Source organism: Helianthus annuus, chromosome 13, assembly GCF_002127325.2.
Source record: "Helianthus annuus cultivar XRQ/B chromosome 13, HanXRQr2.0-SUNRISE, whole genome shotgun sequence".
Taxonomy (NCBI): Eukaryota; Viridiplantae; Streptophyta; class Magnoliopsida; order Asterales; family Asteraceae; genus Helianthus; species Helianthus annuus.
The window spans coordinates 126,431,269-126,448,179 of NC_035445.2; positions in this window are offsets into that span (position 1 = coordinate 126,431,269).

Consider the following 16,911-nt stretch of genomic DNA (forward strand, 5'->3'; position numbering starts at 1 on the left):
TATAATCCCTTAATGATTCATTATGATTCTGAGTTATCCTGTATAAATCACTAGTTAATTTTTCGAATTTTCTACTACAAGAGAATTGATTATTGAATAGATTAACTAAATTAGCAAATGAAGTAATAGAATAAGGGGGAAGACTTAGCAGCCATTTAAGAGCTGATCCAGTAAGAGTGGATCCAAATCCTTTACATAGGCATGCTTCCTTCAATTTTTCTGGGATAGGATTGATCTCCATCCTCTCCCTGTATTGTGCTATATGCTCCTCTGGATCCGTTGTGCCATCATATAACTTCATGGTAGGGATATGGAACCTTTTGGGTACCTCTGCATCACAAATTGGTGGTGCAAAGCGAGATACCTTGTGGCTTCCATCTGCAATCTCTGGGATAGGCTTGACTATCCCTGGAACACTTGAGATCATGTCCTTTAGTTTCTGTAATTCCCTGGCCATAGCATGGTTGGTACCTGTATCCTGTATGAATCCAAGGTTAGTGGTAGGATAATTATTTAAAGTGTTACCTCCCATTGGGTTCAAGTTAGGGAATCCATATTGCTGGGATTCTGGAACAACGGTGGGACCAGTGGAAGCAATGGTCTGCATTGGAATGAAGTCCCCTTGATGGACATCTAGACTTCCTGTTTGCAAACTTTTTAGGGATCCTGGCATCTGTAAGGATCCTGGTATCTGGGATGATCCTGGAACGAAGGAGGATCCTTGGCCCTGGAATGATCCTGGGACAAAGTAGGATCCTTGAAACTGCTGTGCCCCCGGATAGGCTCCCGGATTCATGAAGGGTCCCATGTATTGAGGATAGGATCCTACAGGCTGAAAATGTGAGTCTGATGTCTGAGTCATTGCTGCCGAGTTGAGATGTGATCCTCTTGACTCCCCTATGATTTGCACGTCCGGGATCCCTGATGGCTGGGAACTGATCATTGGAGTATCAAAGCTCAAGGATTTGGGCATCAGTGGAGAATGATCCTCTGCCGCTTTCTTTTGTCTTTTGAGATCTCCAATTTCCCTGAGGATCCTTTCGTTAGTTTCATCTTGCCGCTGCATACGATCCTTCATCTGCAAAATTAAAGCAAATACATCACTAGTACTGGGAATAGAAGAATTCATAGCAGAAGAAGATAGAGGTTTAGAGAAAGTGGGAGTTGATCTCTTCTCAGTATTTTTCTGAGATCCTGCAGGTGGAGGAGGCAAGGTGATCTGTGATGAGGTGACTGCAGACATCGCCGTGGACGTGTTCTTCAATGATGAAGCCATGTAACTCTTTGAAATGATTTCGAACAAAAAGATTTTCTTATGAATGAAGCACCAATTGCCCCACGGTGGGCGCCAAACTGTTTTGGTCAAAAATCACACAAGGATAATGTAACCAAACTTTATGTAAACGGGGTATGATGCTTGGTTAATTATGAAAATAAAGGATCACTTCTGTGATAAAAGATGCAAAGACACAATGATTTATACGAGGAAAAAGCCCTTGATCAATGAATGATCTCCGACATAAAAAACCTCGGGTGATGGCAACTACCGATCACCAACTTCAATATAACAAAAATATGATTACAACTTTGGATGATAATGAGCTGAGTACAAGGATCACTATCGCTTTTGGTGTCTAAGTGTGTGAGAGTTGCGTTGTATGTTGTGTGTGTTCTTCCGAATGAGGAAGAGTGGTATTTATACATGTGTAGGTGACTTATTTTAGGTAAAATGACTAATTATCAGCTCATTACCCCTTTAGAAATAAAGACAATCTAGCCTAAATAGCCGCCCATAAATCAAGCCTAGTTTCCATATCCTGTGCAACGTCTTTCTTCGATTAAGCTCTTGCCATATTTGTGAAGACGCGTCCCTGGATCATGATGTCTAGAGCATATCCTGCTAGATGTTCCTGCAAAACAATATTGTATTAAGCGGAAGTGGCCGTTAGTATGAGGATCACCATAATGTCCCATGATCCTGATCCTGAAGTTCTGCTGAGGATCACTGTCTGCCAAAGAAACAAGGATCACTGGTTAGGATCATGTGTAAGGATCACCTATAATAAAAATCCAGCCCTAACAATATCACCAATGCATCAAGATCCCTACCCCTTGGGGAGTTGTCAAAGTCGATAGTGATCAGCAGGAGGCGAAAGAATGTTACTCATCCTCGATGAAATCCTCGACCAAGCCTAGTGCAGCATAGCAATTAAAGATGCGGGCCCAGGATATCGTGGAGGATCCAGAGCAGGATGTGAAGAAAATTATCCTGGATCAGGATAATCCTGATATCTCGGTGCTCATAGGAACCAATATCCCTCAGGATATTGAAGAGCAGTTAACTAACTTTTTGAAATGCAGGATGTCAACGTTTGCATGGAAGCATGAGGATATGACAGGTATATCCAAAGACATTATCACTCACAAGCTTGGAATTGACAGGTCTTTCAAGCCTGTCCAGCAAAAGAGAAGGAAGTTTGCTCCAGAACGAAACATAATTATTCAAGAAGAGGTTGAAAGACTATTGAAATCCAAGATGATCAGAGAAGTCAAATTTCCCAAATGGCTGGCAAATGTGGTAGTTGTTAGGGCTGGAATTTTATTATGCATGATCCTTACACGTGATCCTAACCAGTGATCCTTGTTTCTTTGACAGACAGTGATCCTCAACAGGACTTCAGGATCAGGATCATGGACCATTATAGGATCCTCATGCTAACGGTTACCTTCGTTTAATACAATGTTATTTTGCAGGAACATCTAGCAGGATACGCTCTTAGCATCATAATCAAGGGACGCATCTTCACAATTTTGGCATTAGCTTAATCGGAGATAGACGTTGCAAAGGATATGGAAACTTAGCTTGATTTAAGGGCGGCAATTTAGGCTAGATTGTCTTTTATTTCTAAAGGGGTAATGAGCTGATTATTAGTCTTTTTACCTAAAATAGGTCACCTACACTTGTATAAATACCACTCTTCCTCATTTGGAAGAACACACGACATACAACGCAACTCTCACACACTTAGACACTCGAAACAATAGTGATCCTTGTACTCAGCTCATTATCATCCGAAGTTGTAACCATTTTGTTCTTATATTGAAGTTTGGTGATCGGTAGTTGCCATCACCCGAGGTTTTTTATGCCGGAGATCATATATTGATCAAGGGCTTTTTCCTCGTATAAATCATTGTGTCTTTGCATATTTCTCATAAAAGTGATCCTTTACTTTTATAATTAACCAAGCATCATACCCCATTTACATAAAGTTTGGTTACATTATCCTTGTGTGATTTTTGACCAAAACAGTTTGGCGCCCACCGTGGGGCAATTGGTGCTTCATTCATAAGAAAACTTTCTGTTCGAAATCATTTCAAAGAATTACATGGCTTCATCATTGAAAAACATGTCCACGGCGATGTCTGCAGTCACCTCGTCTCAAAGCACACTACCTCCTCCACCGGCAGGATCCCAGAAGAATGCTGAGAAGAGACAAACTCCTACTAACTCTAAACCTCCATCTTCTTCTCCTATGAATTCTTATATTCCCAGTACTAGTGATGTATTTACTTTGATTTTGCAGATGAAGGATCGTATGCAGCGGCAGGATGAAACTAATGATAGGATCCTCAGGGAAATTGGAGATCTCAAAAGACAAAAGAGAACGGCAGAGGATCATTCCCCACTGATGCCCAAATCCTTGAGCTTTGATACTCCAATGATCACTTCTCAGCCATCGGGAATTCCAGACGTGCAAATTATGGGAGAATCAAGAGGATTGCACCTCGGTTCGACAGCAATGACTCAGGCATCAGGCTCACACTTTCAGCCGGCAGGATCCTATCCCCCGCATATGGGATCCTTCATAAATTCGGGAGCCTATCCGGGAGCACAGCAGTTTCAAGGATCCTACTTTGTTCCAGGATCATCCCAGGGTCAAGGATCCTCCTTTGCTCCAGGATCATTCCAGGTTCAAGGATCCTCCTTCGTTCCAGGATCATACCAGATACCAGGATCCTCCCAGATGCCAGGATCCCTAAAAAGTTTGCAAACAGGAAGTCTAGATGTCCATCAAGGAGACTTCATTCCAATGCAGACCATTGCTTCCACTGGTCCATCCGTTATTCCAGAATCCCAGCAATATGGATTCACTAACTTGAACCCAATGGGAGGTAACACTTTAAATAATTATCTTACCACTAACCATGGATTCATGCAGGATACAGGTGTCAATCATGCTATGGCCAGGGAATTGCAGAAGCTTAAAGATATGATCTCAAGTGTTCCGGGGGTAGTCAAGCCTATCCCGGAGATTGCAGATGGAAGCCACAAGGTATCTCGCTTTGCACCACCAATTTGTGATGCAGAGGTACCCAAAAGGTTCCATATCCCTACTATGAAGCTGTATGATGGCACAACGGATCCAGAGGAGCATATAGCACAATACAGGGAGAGGATGGAGATCAATCCTATCCCAGAAAAGTTGAAGGAAGCATGCCTATGTAAAGGATTTGGATCCACTCTTACTGGATCAGCTCTTAAATGGCTGCTAAGTCTTCCCCCTTACTCTATTACTTCATTTGCCAATTTAGTTAATTTATTCAATAACCAATTCTCTTGTAGTAGAAAATTTGAAAGATTAACTAGTGATTTGTACAGGATAACTCAAAATCATAATGAATCATTAAGGGATTATATAACTAAATTTAGTAAAGAATCCTTGGACATTCCCAACTTGGATATGGCTACGGCTGTTGAAGCCTTCAAAATGGGACTGCTTAAGGATTCATTATTCTATGATGATCTTGTTATGACACCATGCAGGAATCTAGATGAAGTAAGAACTCGAGCACTCAGGTTCATCCGGCTAGAGGATGACAAGAGGATCCAGGAGAGACAAGTAGGATCCTCAAAACAGGAGAAGCAAGGATCCTCCTTCAAGAACAACAAATTCAAATCCTACCATAGAAATGAGAACCAGAATGTGCATGCTGTTGACCAAGAAGAGGATGATGAAGACTATCCTCCAATCTCAGAATATTGTTTTTCCGTTGATAATCATGAACTAATCCTTGCAATGCAGAATCTAGGCGAAAAAGCTAGGTGGCCCAGGAAGAATGATAAACCATCCGGGCATAAAGATAAGTCAAAATGGTGTGCATACCATGAGGATTTCGGGCATCTAACTGAAGAATGCATAGCTTTAAGAAAAGAGATTGGATATCTGTTAAGCAAGGGGCACCTAAAAGAATTATTGGGAAGAAAAAAGCAAAGGACTCAGGATCCTGAAAGGATCCCTGAAAAGGCTCCAGCACCCCCGGCAAACGCACAAGTGATCAACTTTATTTCCGGAGGATCAGACATCTGTGGTACATCCTTCTCGGCGGCCAAAAGACATGCAAAGGAGTCAAAAATGGATAATGGAGAAAGGCCTATTAGGACATCAAGTGTCTCAGAAGGGAAGATGATAACATTTGATGAGGATGATCGCATTAACATTCAGGATCCTCATCATGATAGTCTAGTTATTACTCTCTTTATCTCTAACCATTTTGTCCGCAGGATCCTTATCGATGGAGGAAGCTCAGTGAACATTATCCAGCTTGATGTTCTGAAGAAAATGGGTATCCCAGAATCAGACATCACACCAAGATCCTCCGTGCTTGTAGGATTCAGTGGAGAAACGAAGAAAACTCTGGGGGACATCAAACTCCCAATCTACGTGGAAGGATTACATAATTATCAGAAATTTTGTGTTATTGACTGTTTGTCTTGTTGCAATGTTATCCTTGGCAGACCTTGGATACATGATATGAAAGCAGTCCCATCCACCTACCATCAATGTGTGAAGCTCCCTAGCCCATGGGGAATAATCAAGATCGACAGTGATCAGCAGGAGGCTAAGGATTGTTATACCTCATCCATGAAGCCAACCTCGAAGCCAAGGGAGCAATAGCAATTACAGTATCCTCCGAGGAATGTCTTGGAGGCAAGGGAACAAGATGTGGACGAAATCCTCTTGGATCCTAATGATCCTGAGTCAAAAATCTATATTGGATCAGGGATCCTTGGGAAGATGAAAGAAGACTTAATATCCTTCCTCAAAAGAAGAAAATCTACCTTTGCTTGGAAACATGAAGATATGACAGGTATATCTAAGGAGATCATTACTCACAAACTTGGCATTGACAGGTCTATCAAACCAATCCATCAAAAAAGGAGGAAGTTTGCACCAGAAAGGAATGCCATTATCCAAGAAGAAGTAGAGAGACTACTTCGACCAGGTATGATCAGAGAGGTAAAGTATCCAAAATGGTTAGCCAATGTGGTCGTTGTCCAAAAGAAAAACGAAAGTGGAGGGTATGTGTCGATTTCACTGATCTGAATAAGGCATGTCCCAAGGATCCTTTCCCATTACCCCACATTGACTCCATGGTGGATGCAACAGCGGGGCATGAACTGTTGACCTTTATGGATGCATCATCTGGATTCCAACAAATTCAGATGGAACCATCTGACCAAGAGGATACAACCTTTATGACCCCAACAGGTTTGTATTGTTATATTGCCATGCCTTTTGGATTAAGAAATGCAGGTGCAACATATCAAAGGCCGGTGAATATGATGTTCAAAGATCAAATTGGACAAACTATGGAAGTATACATAGATGATATGGTAGTCAAGTCAAAGAAAGCTGAGGATCACCTAAGGGATTTGGAGGAAGCATTTGATATCCTTGATAATTATAACATGAAGCTTAATCCTTCAAAGTGCCACTTTGGTGTTAAGGCAGGTAAATTCCTAGGATATATGGTAACTCAGAGGGGCATTGAGGCAAGTCCGGAGCAAATTAAAGCACTAATAAACATCAAGTCCCCTGCCAATGCTAAGGATGTGCAAAGGCTAACAGGCAGGATAGCAGCTCTGAACAGGTTCATATCAAAATCCTCAGAAAAATGTAAGGAATTTTACGATATCCTAAGGAAGAACAAGAAATTTGAATGGACTGGGAAACATGAGAATGCTTTACAAGCCCTTAAAGAATATATGTCCTCAGCACCTGCATTATCAAAGCCCGAAAAAGGAGATGTGTTATCCTTATATTTGGCGGTATCCTCAACCGCTGTAAGTGCTGTCCTTGTTAAGGATCACGAAGGTACACAATATCCTATCTACTATGTAAGTAAGAGTCTACTTGATGCCGAATCCAGCTACTCACACCTCGAAAAACTTATTCTTGCATTAATCATGGCATCAACTAAGTTAAGGCATTATTTTGAAACCCATACTATTGTTGTTAGAACTAACTTTCCAATTAAGAATGTCCTCAGGAAACCAGAGATGTCAGGAAGAATGGCTAAGTGGGCAGTAAAGCTTAGTGCCCATGATATAAGATATGAGCCAAGAACAGCCATTAAATCACAAGCACTAGCTGACTTTGTGGCTGATTTCAGTAGTGATCTACAAAGAGAAGCAGAATTGGAGGTCCAACAGCTGGATGAGACCAAGGATCCTTGGATACTACACACTGATGGATCCTCAAATGTCAAGGGCACAGGGCTCGGGATACTACTAAAATCGCCACAGGGGGACATAATACCCCACTCCATAGCCTGTGAGTTCCAAGCAACTAACAATGAGGCTGAATACGAAGCCCTAATTGCTGGCTTGCAAATTGCTAAGGATATGGGGGTGAAATATCTTAAAGTATATGTAGACTCATTATTGATCACTAATCACTTTAATGGATCCTATGCTGTTAAAGGTGAAAAAGTAACCAAATATTTAGAGATAGTCAAGGAATTGGCACTCTCTTTTGTCTCTTTCTGCTTAACACAGGTACCAAGGGAGGATAACACGGAAGCTGATGCATTGGCCAACTTAGGATCATCCTTAAAAATTCCAGAAGACATAAGTATCCCTATCATCCATATCTTGGCTCCTGCTATTGAAGATCAAGTGGCCATGGAGATAGAAGAGGATACTGCAGTAATCCCTAGTGAAGAAGCTCAATCTTATGCAGGATCATGGGTCTCACCAATCATGAAATACTTGCAACATGGAGAGATCCCGGTGGAAGAAAATCCTAGAGCTTTCAGGATCAAGGTATCTCAATTTACAATCTTAAATAATGTGCTATATAAACGATCCCTTGCAGGACCATATTTAAGATGTATTGAGGATCCTGAAATTGAAGAAGTGTTGAGAGACTTCCATGAAGGAGATTGTGGAAACCACACTGGGGGCAGGGCATTATTCTCAAGGATCCTTAGAACAGGATACTACTGGCCAACCATGAAAAGGGATGCTGTAGAATATGCTAGGAAATGTGATCCTTGTCAAAGACACAGCAATATCCTTCATCAACCAGCTGAATTGCTACACCCCATACCATCCTCTTGGCCTTTCATGAGATGGGGGATGGATATAGTTGGCAAGCTCCCTAAAGCACCTGGTGGAAAAGTATTTATGCTTGCCATGACTGACTACTTCTCTAAGTGGATAGAGGCTGAAGCTTTTTCTCAAGTCAGAGAAAAAGAAGTTATATCCTTTATCAAAAGAAACATTATAACTAGATTTGGCATCCCCTCTGAAATTGTATGTGATAATGGTTCCCAATTCATTGGAAGCAGAACTACTAACTTTTGTGACAGTTGGGGAATCAAGATGATAACATCAACACCAGTTCATCCACAAGCCAATGGCCAAGCAGAATCATCCAACAAGATCATCATCAACAATCTAAAGAAGAAGCTAGGATCCAAGAAGGGAAAATGGGCAGAAGAGTTACCTTATGTGCTATGGGCTGATAGGACAACTCCTAAGAATGCCACTGGTCAAACACCTTTCTCTTTAGTATTTGGGGAGAAGCAGTGATCCCAACAGAAATGGTGATCCCAACTGCTAGAACAAGTGCGCGTGATCCTGAAGAAAATGCTATAATCCTGGCTCAGGATTTGGATACTATTGAGGAAATCAGGGATCTGGCTAGGATAAGGATGGCAAGCTACCAACAAAGAATGGCTGGTGCCTACAACAAAAATGTTAGGATAAGGAAGTTCCAAGTCGGGGATATGGTGTTGAGAAAAACATTCCAAAACACTATTAATCCTGCTGACGGGAAGTTAGCACCAAAGTGGGAAGGCCCTTACTTAATTGAAGCTGAAGCAGGAAAGGGGGCATACAGATTGCTAACTATGGAAGGAAACTTGTTACCAAGAGCCTGGAATGCTGTTCACTTAAAGAGATACTTTATGTGAACATGATCCTTCAAGCATGTGATCCTTACACTGAAGTATCCTCGAAGGATCCCGGTGATGTCAATGATCCTTACTCTGGTAATGTCCTTATCTTAAAACTGTTACATTTCCTTACTTTTTACCAAAGGATAAGGATCCTGTATCCGTCATCCTCTTCTCACGAACCATTTGAGTTATGATAGTTCAGGTATCCACAGCATATCATCGAAGATCTTCAAAAGCAACGCAGATCCTTGGGTCTAACCCCAGTTATCCTTGGGATTATCCCCAGTTTCCGCCAGCAGCACACGATGATCCTGATATAGTTCACGTCTTTGGGACCAGTACCCACTTCCGGGGCTGACAACCTCATCGTACTGGCTATACCCAGGATCCTACGTATAATGGTAGACGTACCATACATCCGTTCATAAGGTTTCTAACGTTTTCACGTTAGCTAAGGTTTTGACATTTTCATGTCACTAAGTTTGGATAGTCGCCAGTAAGGGCCATACTCCAGTTTACATACGATCCTTTGGGCTTGTCCCCAGTTATCCTTTGGGCTTGTCCCCAGTTATCCTTTGGGCTTGTCCCCAGTGATCCTCCGGGATCATCCTCAGTTATCCTTTGGGCATGTCCCCAGCTACTAATTTATCTTTTACATTGGCTTAGTCCCAAGATATGTTCCATTTTTCAGGTTCTCGAAGTTAAACAAATAAGGATCCTTAATCCTTATCATCCATTAAAGTTTTACTTATGGTTGTCCCGATTAAAGGTTAGGATCCTAACTTGGATCCTCAGGTATGATCCTTAACTATTTTTTAATTTCATTATTCATTTGAATAACCTTTGGACCTTGACAACTGAACCTATGATCCTTAAAATAAACTACCTTGAAAATTTTCGATTATAGGATATTTGATCCAGGATCATATCCTAAATGCCTTGAACATGGTTTGCTTAACTATTGTTACAAATATATTTCTAAAACAATTGGAAACTAAAAAGATAAATAAAGGATAACAACACAGGATAAGCCAGAAAGATTAAGGTTATATTATTAACAAAAGGATCTTTAACCCTTGCAAAAAGTTGTCAAAATTGCCAACCCACGCTTCTACCAGCAAAACGTGGCCCGTCCACATGGGTTGGCAAAGGGTGTCCATTGTCTATGCGGTCTTAGCAGGTGCAGGAAAGTAAAAGCGGCAGGATCACAAAGGCTTCATCCCCCAAACAGAGGATCCCTCCACCTTTTGTAATCCTACCTATTGTTCGAAGGATCCAAGATCCTTTACCCTAAAAACTATTGTTCAAAGATTACAGACCAATTGTTCACAAACCATCAACAACCACAAAAAACCACTACCAATCCTAAAAAATTGGGCTCCGGCCTAGTCTCGAAATATCCATCATCGCCCAATCCAGCAGCTCACACCTTTGCTGCTCCATCACCACCAGCTTCTCCACCCTGATCCTTCTCAGCATCACCACCTTCCAGCATAGGGATCTCCTCATCCTCATCCTCCAGCTCCGCCAATCTTGCCTTCCAACCTTCCACGTCCCATGAGCTCTTGTCAAAGGCAGGATCCTGAGCCTCCACAACCATTTGTAGTTGTATCTTGTACATAGCAGTCGCGGCAGAGACCTTGGCATCCTGGATGATCTCCTGCTTCTCGCCATCCATGTCAAGTAGCCTTTGAGCAGCCTCATCCTTGGTAGCCCGGAGCTCCTTCTCAAGATCGGCTATCTTGAGATCCTTTAACACGCCCATTTGTTGGAGGTCGGCGATTTGGCTCTCCTGATCCTCGACGTGGCCAAGGTAAGTCTCAATCTCAGCAAGTTTCTGCAAAAGAGAAAAAAGGTGAGTTCAGGATCAGGTGATCCTCAAAAAAGCAGGATATACAGGCAGAATATACAAGCAGGATATTAGAGAAGGATAACCCACAGGGGCAATGATCCCTACCTCATTGACAAAGTCAAGGAACTGTTGGCGGATCAGGGGAAATCCTTGGAGATCCTCGGAAGTCTTCCTCTTCTTTCCCTTACCCCTAATGGATGCTTTAGGGGCTGAAGCGGAGGGACTGGCAGCAGAAGTCTTTCTCCTCGGAGACTTGACGTTGGTGAGATCATCTATCCCAAACTTGGAGGCAGACTTGGCAGATTTGGCAGACTTCCCAACACCTACACAATCAAAACAAGATAAGTTCCCTTACTAATTAAACAATCTAGCATATAACTTACTTTTTACAAGGATACTTACTTGACATAGTGGCAGATGCGGAGGATACTTCCTGTGAATCTTGGACGGTGACTTGGAAACTTCTGACCTCAGGATTGAGCTTTTTAAAAGCTAAGACTCTTTCTCTTGCAGCAGGGGTTAACTTAAGATAAGCAATGGATATAGCTGCACAAAAAATAAAAAAGACGTTAGTGATCCTCATCGTTTGAGACAAGTCTGATAGTGATCCTTCCAGGATCCTCTACCCTACCATGAGTGGCCCATTCCTTGGGCAGATCCTTCCCATCTGGGATGGAATCCCTTCTAACAAAGAAAAAGCGACGCTTCCAGTTTGTGTCATTCTTAGTAACCTTGAAGACAGGGTGATCCTCCCCAGCTTTCCGTTTTAGCAGATATCGGCAAGAACCAAACGTGGTAAGATCATAAAGTGCAGCCAACTCTGCCATCCCCAAATCAATTCCTTTCTGCTCGATGATCCTCTCGAAGGTATACAGGACCCTCCAGATCATCGGCATGGCTTGGATATAGGAGATGCCGGTTAAGGAAAAGAAAGATTGGGTGAAGGTTGGAAAAGGATACGAGTACCCTATGGTAAACGGAGTAGCAGGAAAAGCCACCCAGACGTCTGAAACAAATTCGCTCAAAGCGGTAGGTGTGAAGGATTTGAAAACTGCGTTCGCCGGAAAGCAATGACGAATTCTGTCTACGTGAGCGTCAGTAAAGCAACACCTCTCCGTAGGAGAATCCTTGATGATCCCTTGGCTTTTTAGGGGACTACTCTTCTTGGAATCCTTGTGTGGAGAATTCCGGAGCAACATGCTTGTGACGGAACAGAAACAGAATAAAAGCAGAAAAAACAGAGCAAAGAGAAGGAAGAAAGGAAAGAGAGAAGAAGAGGATACCTGATCAGTCTTCGGTAGCGATTATAAAGGGAAGATATCTCGAATTTAAATGCAGAGTGATCCTAACCCTATCTCCTATTTATAATCATGATTTGCAGGGATTGTCACATCCATGACGTAATGATCGTAACGGCTAGTTCAATATTAACGGCTAGTTATTCGGAGTTGCCCGTTGGAGATAAGATCAAAACAAAATACAACTCGTTAATTTACAATCAACTCCTTATATTTTGGGGGAAATTGTTAGGGCTGGAATTTTTATTATGCATGATCCTTACACGTGATCCTAACCAGTGATCCTTGTTTCTTTGACAGACAGTGATCCTCAACAGGACTTCAGGATCAGGATCATGGACCATTATAGGATCCTCATGCTAACGGTTACCTTCGTTTAATACAATGTTATTTTGCAGGAACATCTAGCAGGATACGCTCTTAGCATCATAATCAAGGGACGCGTCTTCACAATTATGGCATTAGCTTAATCGGAGATAGACGTTGCAAAGGATATGGAAACTTAGCTTGATTTAAGGGCGGCAATTTAGGCTAGATTGTCTTTTATTTCTAAAGGGGTAATGAGCTGATTATTAGTCTTTTTACCTAAAATAGGTCACCTACACTTGTATAAATACCACTCTTCCTCATTTGGAAGAACACACGACATACAACGCAACTCTCACACACTTAGACACTCGAAACAATAGTGATCCTTGTACTCAGCTCATTATCCTCCGAAGTTGTAACCATTTTGTTCTTATATTGAAGTTTGGTGATCGGTAGTTGCCATCACCCGAGGTTTTTTATGCCGGAGATCATATATTGATCAAGGGCTTTTTCCTCGTATAAATCATTGTGTCTTTGCATATTTCTCATAAAAGTGATCCTTTACTTTTATAATTAACCTAGCATCATACCCCATTTACATAAAGTTTGGTTACATTATCCTTGTGTGATTTTTGACCAAAACAGTAGTGGTTCAAAAGAAGAATGGGAAGTGGAGAGTTTGTGTAGATTACACAGACTTGAATAAGGCTTGTCCTAAAGACCCATTTCCTCTTCCTCACATTGATGCAATGGTGGATGCTACTGTCGGGCATGAAATATTGACCTTCATGGATGCATCCTCAGGATTTCAGCAGATTCAAATGGAACCTTCTGACCAGGAGGATACTGCCTTCATGACACCAACAGGTATTTATTGTTATACGGCTATGCCTTTTGGTTTGAAAATGCAGGTGCAACATACCAGAGATTGGTAAATATGATGTTCAAAGACAAGCTGGGGGACACCATGGAGGTATACATTGATGATATGGTGGTAAAATCAAAGAAAGCCCAGGATCACCTCCAGGATATTAAAGGAGCATTTGATATCCTGGACCAATATAACATGAAGCTAAATCCTGCTAAGTGTCATTTCGGAGTGGGGGCAGGAAAATTTCTAGGATATATGGTGACCAAAAGAGGAATAGAGGTGAGCCCGGAGCAGATTAAAGCCATCTTGGATATTAAATCACCCTCAAATATGAAAGATGTTCAAGGATTAACAGGGAGAGTGGCAGCATTAAACAGATTTATTTCAAGATCCTCAGAGAAATGCAAAGAGTTTTATGATATCCTGAAAAAGAACAAGAAATTTGAATGGGGTGAGAAGCATGAAGCAGCCCTGCAGGATTTGAAGCAATATCTTTCAACTGCACCTCTACTGATGAAGCCTGAAAATGGTGAACCACTATCCCTATACCTCGCAGTATCAGGGAATGCTGTAAGTGCCGTCCTTGTAAAGGATCATCAAGGTCAGCAATATCCTGTTTATTATGTTAGTAAAAGTTTGTTAAATGCTGAAACTAGGTATTCTCATTTAGAAAAATTGATACTAGCATTAGTTATGGCATCAACGAAGCTTAGACATTACTTTGAGACACATAGGATTCATGTTAAAACAAATTATCCTGTCAAAAATGTGCTTAGGAAACCAGAAATGACAGGCAGGATGGCCAAGTGGTCAGTGAAGTTGAGTGCTTATGATTTAGTGTATGAACCTAGAAATGCCATAAAGTCTCAGGCTTTAGCTGACTTTGTGGCTGATTTCAGTAGTGACATTCAGGATGAGGTAGACCTAGAAGTCCAACAGTTAGGAGAATCTTCAGGATCCTGGACGTTATATACTGATGGTGCATCTAATGTAAGAGGAGTAGGATTGGGAATACTACTAAAATCGCCACAGGGGGACATATTACCCCAGGCTATTAGGTGTGAGTTCCCTGCTACTAATAATAAAGCAGAGTATGAGGCTTTAATTGCAGGATTAGAATTGGCTAAGAATATGAGTATCAAGAATTTGCAAGTATATGTTGACTCCTTGTTAATTACTAATCATTTTAATGGATCCTATGCAGTCAAGGGTGAGAAATTAATCGAATACCTCGATATTCTCAAAAAATTAGCAGGATATTTCGATGTTTTTACACTTGAACAGGTACCAAGGGAGGATAATGCTGAAGCAGATGCCTTAGGAAACCTGGGATCATCGATCAGGATACCAGACGGGACCCAAATACCAATATTACATATATTGTATCCTGCAACGAATCCTCAGGATAGAGAAGTAGCAGGTATTCAGAATCCTGGAGCAGAGTATCCTGAAAAGGATCCTAAATCCTGGATGACTCCAATCATGAGATATCTCAAGGAAGGACATATCCCCGGAGATGAAAATCCTAAGGCATTTAGGATGAAGGTATCACGATTCACTATTATAAACAATGTTTTATACAAGAAATCTCTTGCAGGACCGTATTTGAGGTGCTTGGAGGGTCCTGAAGCCAAAGAAGTACTTCAGGATATACATGAAGGGGATTGTGGTAACCACACTGGGGGCAGGTCATTGTTCTCCAAAGTATTAAGGACAGGATATTATTGGCCAACGATGAGGAAAGATGCTGCAGAATATGCTCAAAGGTGTGATGCATGTCAAAGGCATAGTAACATACTACATCAACCAGCTAAACCACTATATCCTGTAGCGTCCCCTTGGCCGTTCATGAAATGGGGGATGGATATAGTAGGGAAGTTACCAAAAGCTCCGGGAGGAAAAGTCTTTATGCTAGCATTGACGGATTATTTCTCTAAGTGGGTTGAAGCTGAAGCATTTGTCCAAGTTAGAGACCAAGAAGTAGTATCCTTCATAAAGAGGAATATCCTGACCAGGTTTGGGGTACCAGCTGAAATCATTTGTGATAATGGGTCCTAGTTTATAAGCAAGAGGACTACTGACTTTTGTAAGAGTTGGGGAATCAAAATGATCACGTCTACTCCGGTGCATCCTCAAGCGAATGGACAAGCAGAATCCTCAAACAAGATAATTGTCAATAACTTAAAGAAGAGACTTGGAGCCAAAAAAGGAAGATGGGCAGAAGAATTACCCTTTGTTTTGTGGGCTGATACGACAACGGTAAAGAATGCGACAGGCCAAACCCCATTTTCCTTGGTATTTGGAGCAGAAGCAATGATTCCAACGGAAATGGCGATACCTACTGCAAGATCTATCCTACAGGATCCTGAACAGAATCCTGAAGCCTTATGTCAAGATTTGGATACTATAGATGAAAAAAGGGATGCAGCAAGGCTAAGGATAGCAGCATATCAACAAAGAATATCCAGAGCATATAACAAGAATATAAGGACTAGGAGATTTCGAGTTGGTGATTGGGTGCTAAGAAAGGCTTTCCAAAATACCACTAATCCTGCCGATGGCAAGTTAGCTCCAAAATGGGAAGGACCATATGAAGTTGAGTCAGAAGCAGGGAAAGGAGCATATAGACTCAAGAATATGGAAGGGGATATGCTACCGAGATCCTGGAATGCAATACACTTAAAGCTCTATTTCAAGTAAGAATAGAATTTAATTCCTATCTCAGAGTGGTATGTATTCTATCTCTTTTAAATATATTTGTGTATTATCTTGAACCCAATACTGACTTAAGAATCGAAGGGGTGTTAGCCAGGCTAACACCCACCTTAGTTTATAGTTGTTTTGCAGCATATGCTCCAGGATATAGCTCCAGGATTTGCACTCAGGATAAATCGAAAGATTAGAGGATTGGCCTCCTCTCTCATGTTTAAGGGATCCTGATCCCTTCAAAGGTTTAAAGGTATTCACCTTTCTTTCGAATTGGGTTTAAACACCTCGCCTGGAGCGCAAGTTATCTAGGTATAGTTCAAGGTAGCGGGACCAGTTCATGTAAAAGTGGCTGACAATTTCGTTACTGTTGGCTATATCCTGGATCCTGAAGGTATATGAGGATTGATCACCCTCTCTCACGAAAGGGTATTTTCATACTCTCTAAGGTTTAAAGGTTTTCACCTTTCTAAGATTTGGAGTTTATACACTCTCGCCTGTAGCGCATGAAACTCAGGGTTTATCCCCAGGATATCAGGGTTTATCCCCAGGATATTAAGGGTTTACCCCCAGTATGCTAAGGATTCATTTCAGGATATCAAGGTTTTTGCCTCGAGGTGTTTGGAATT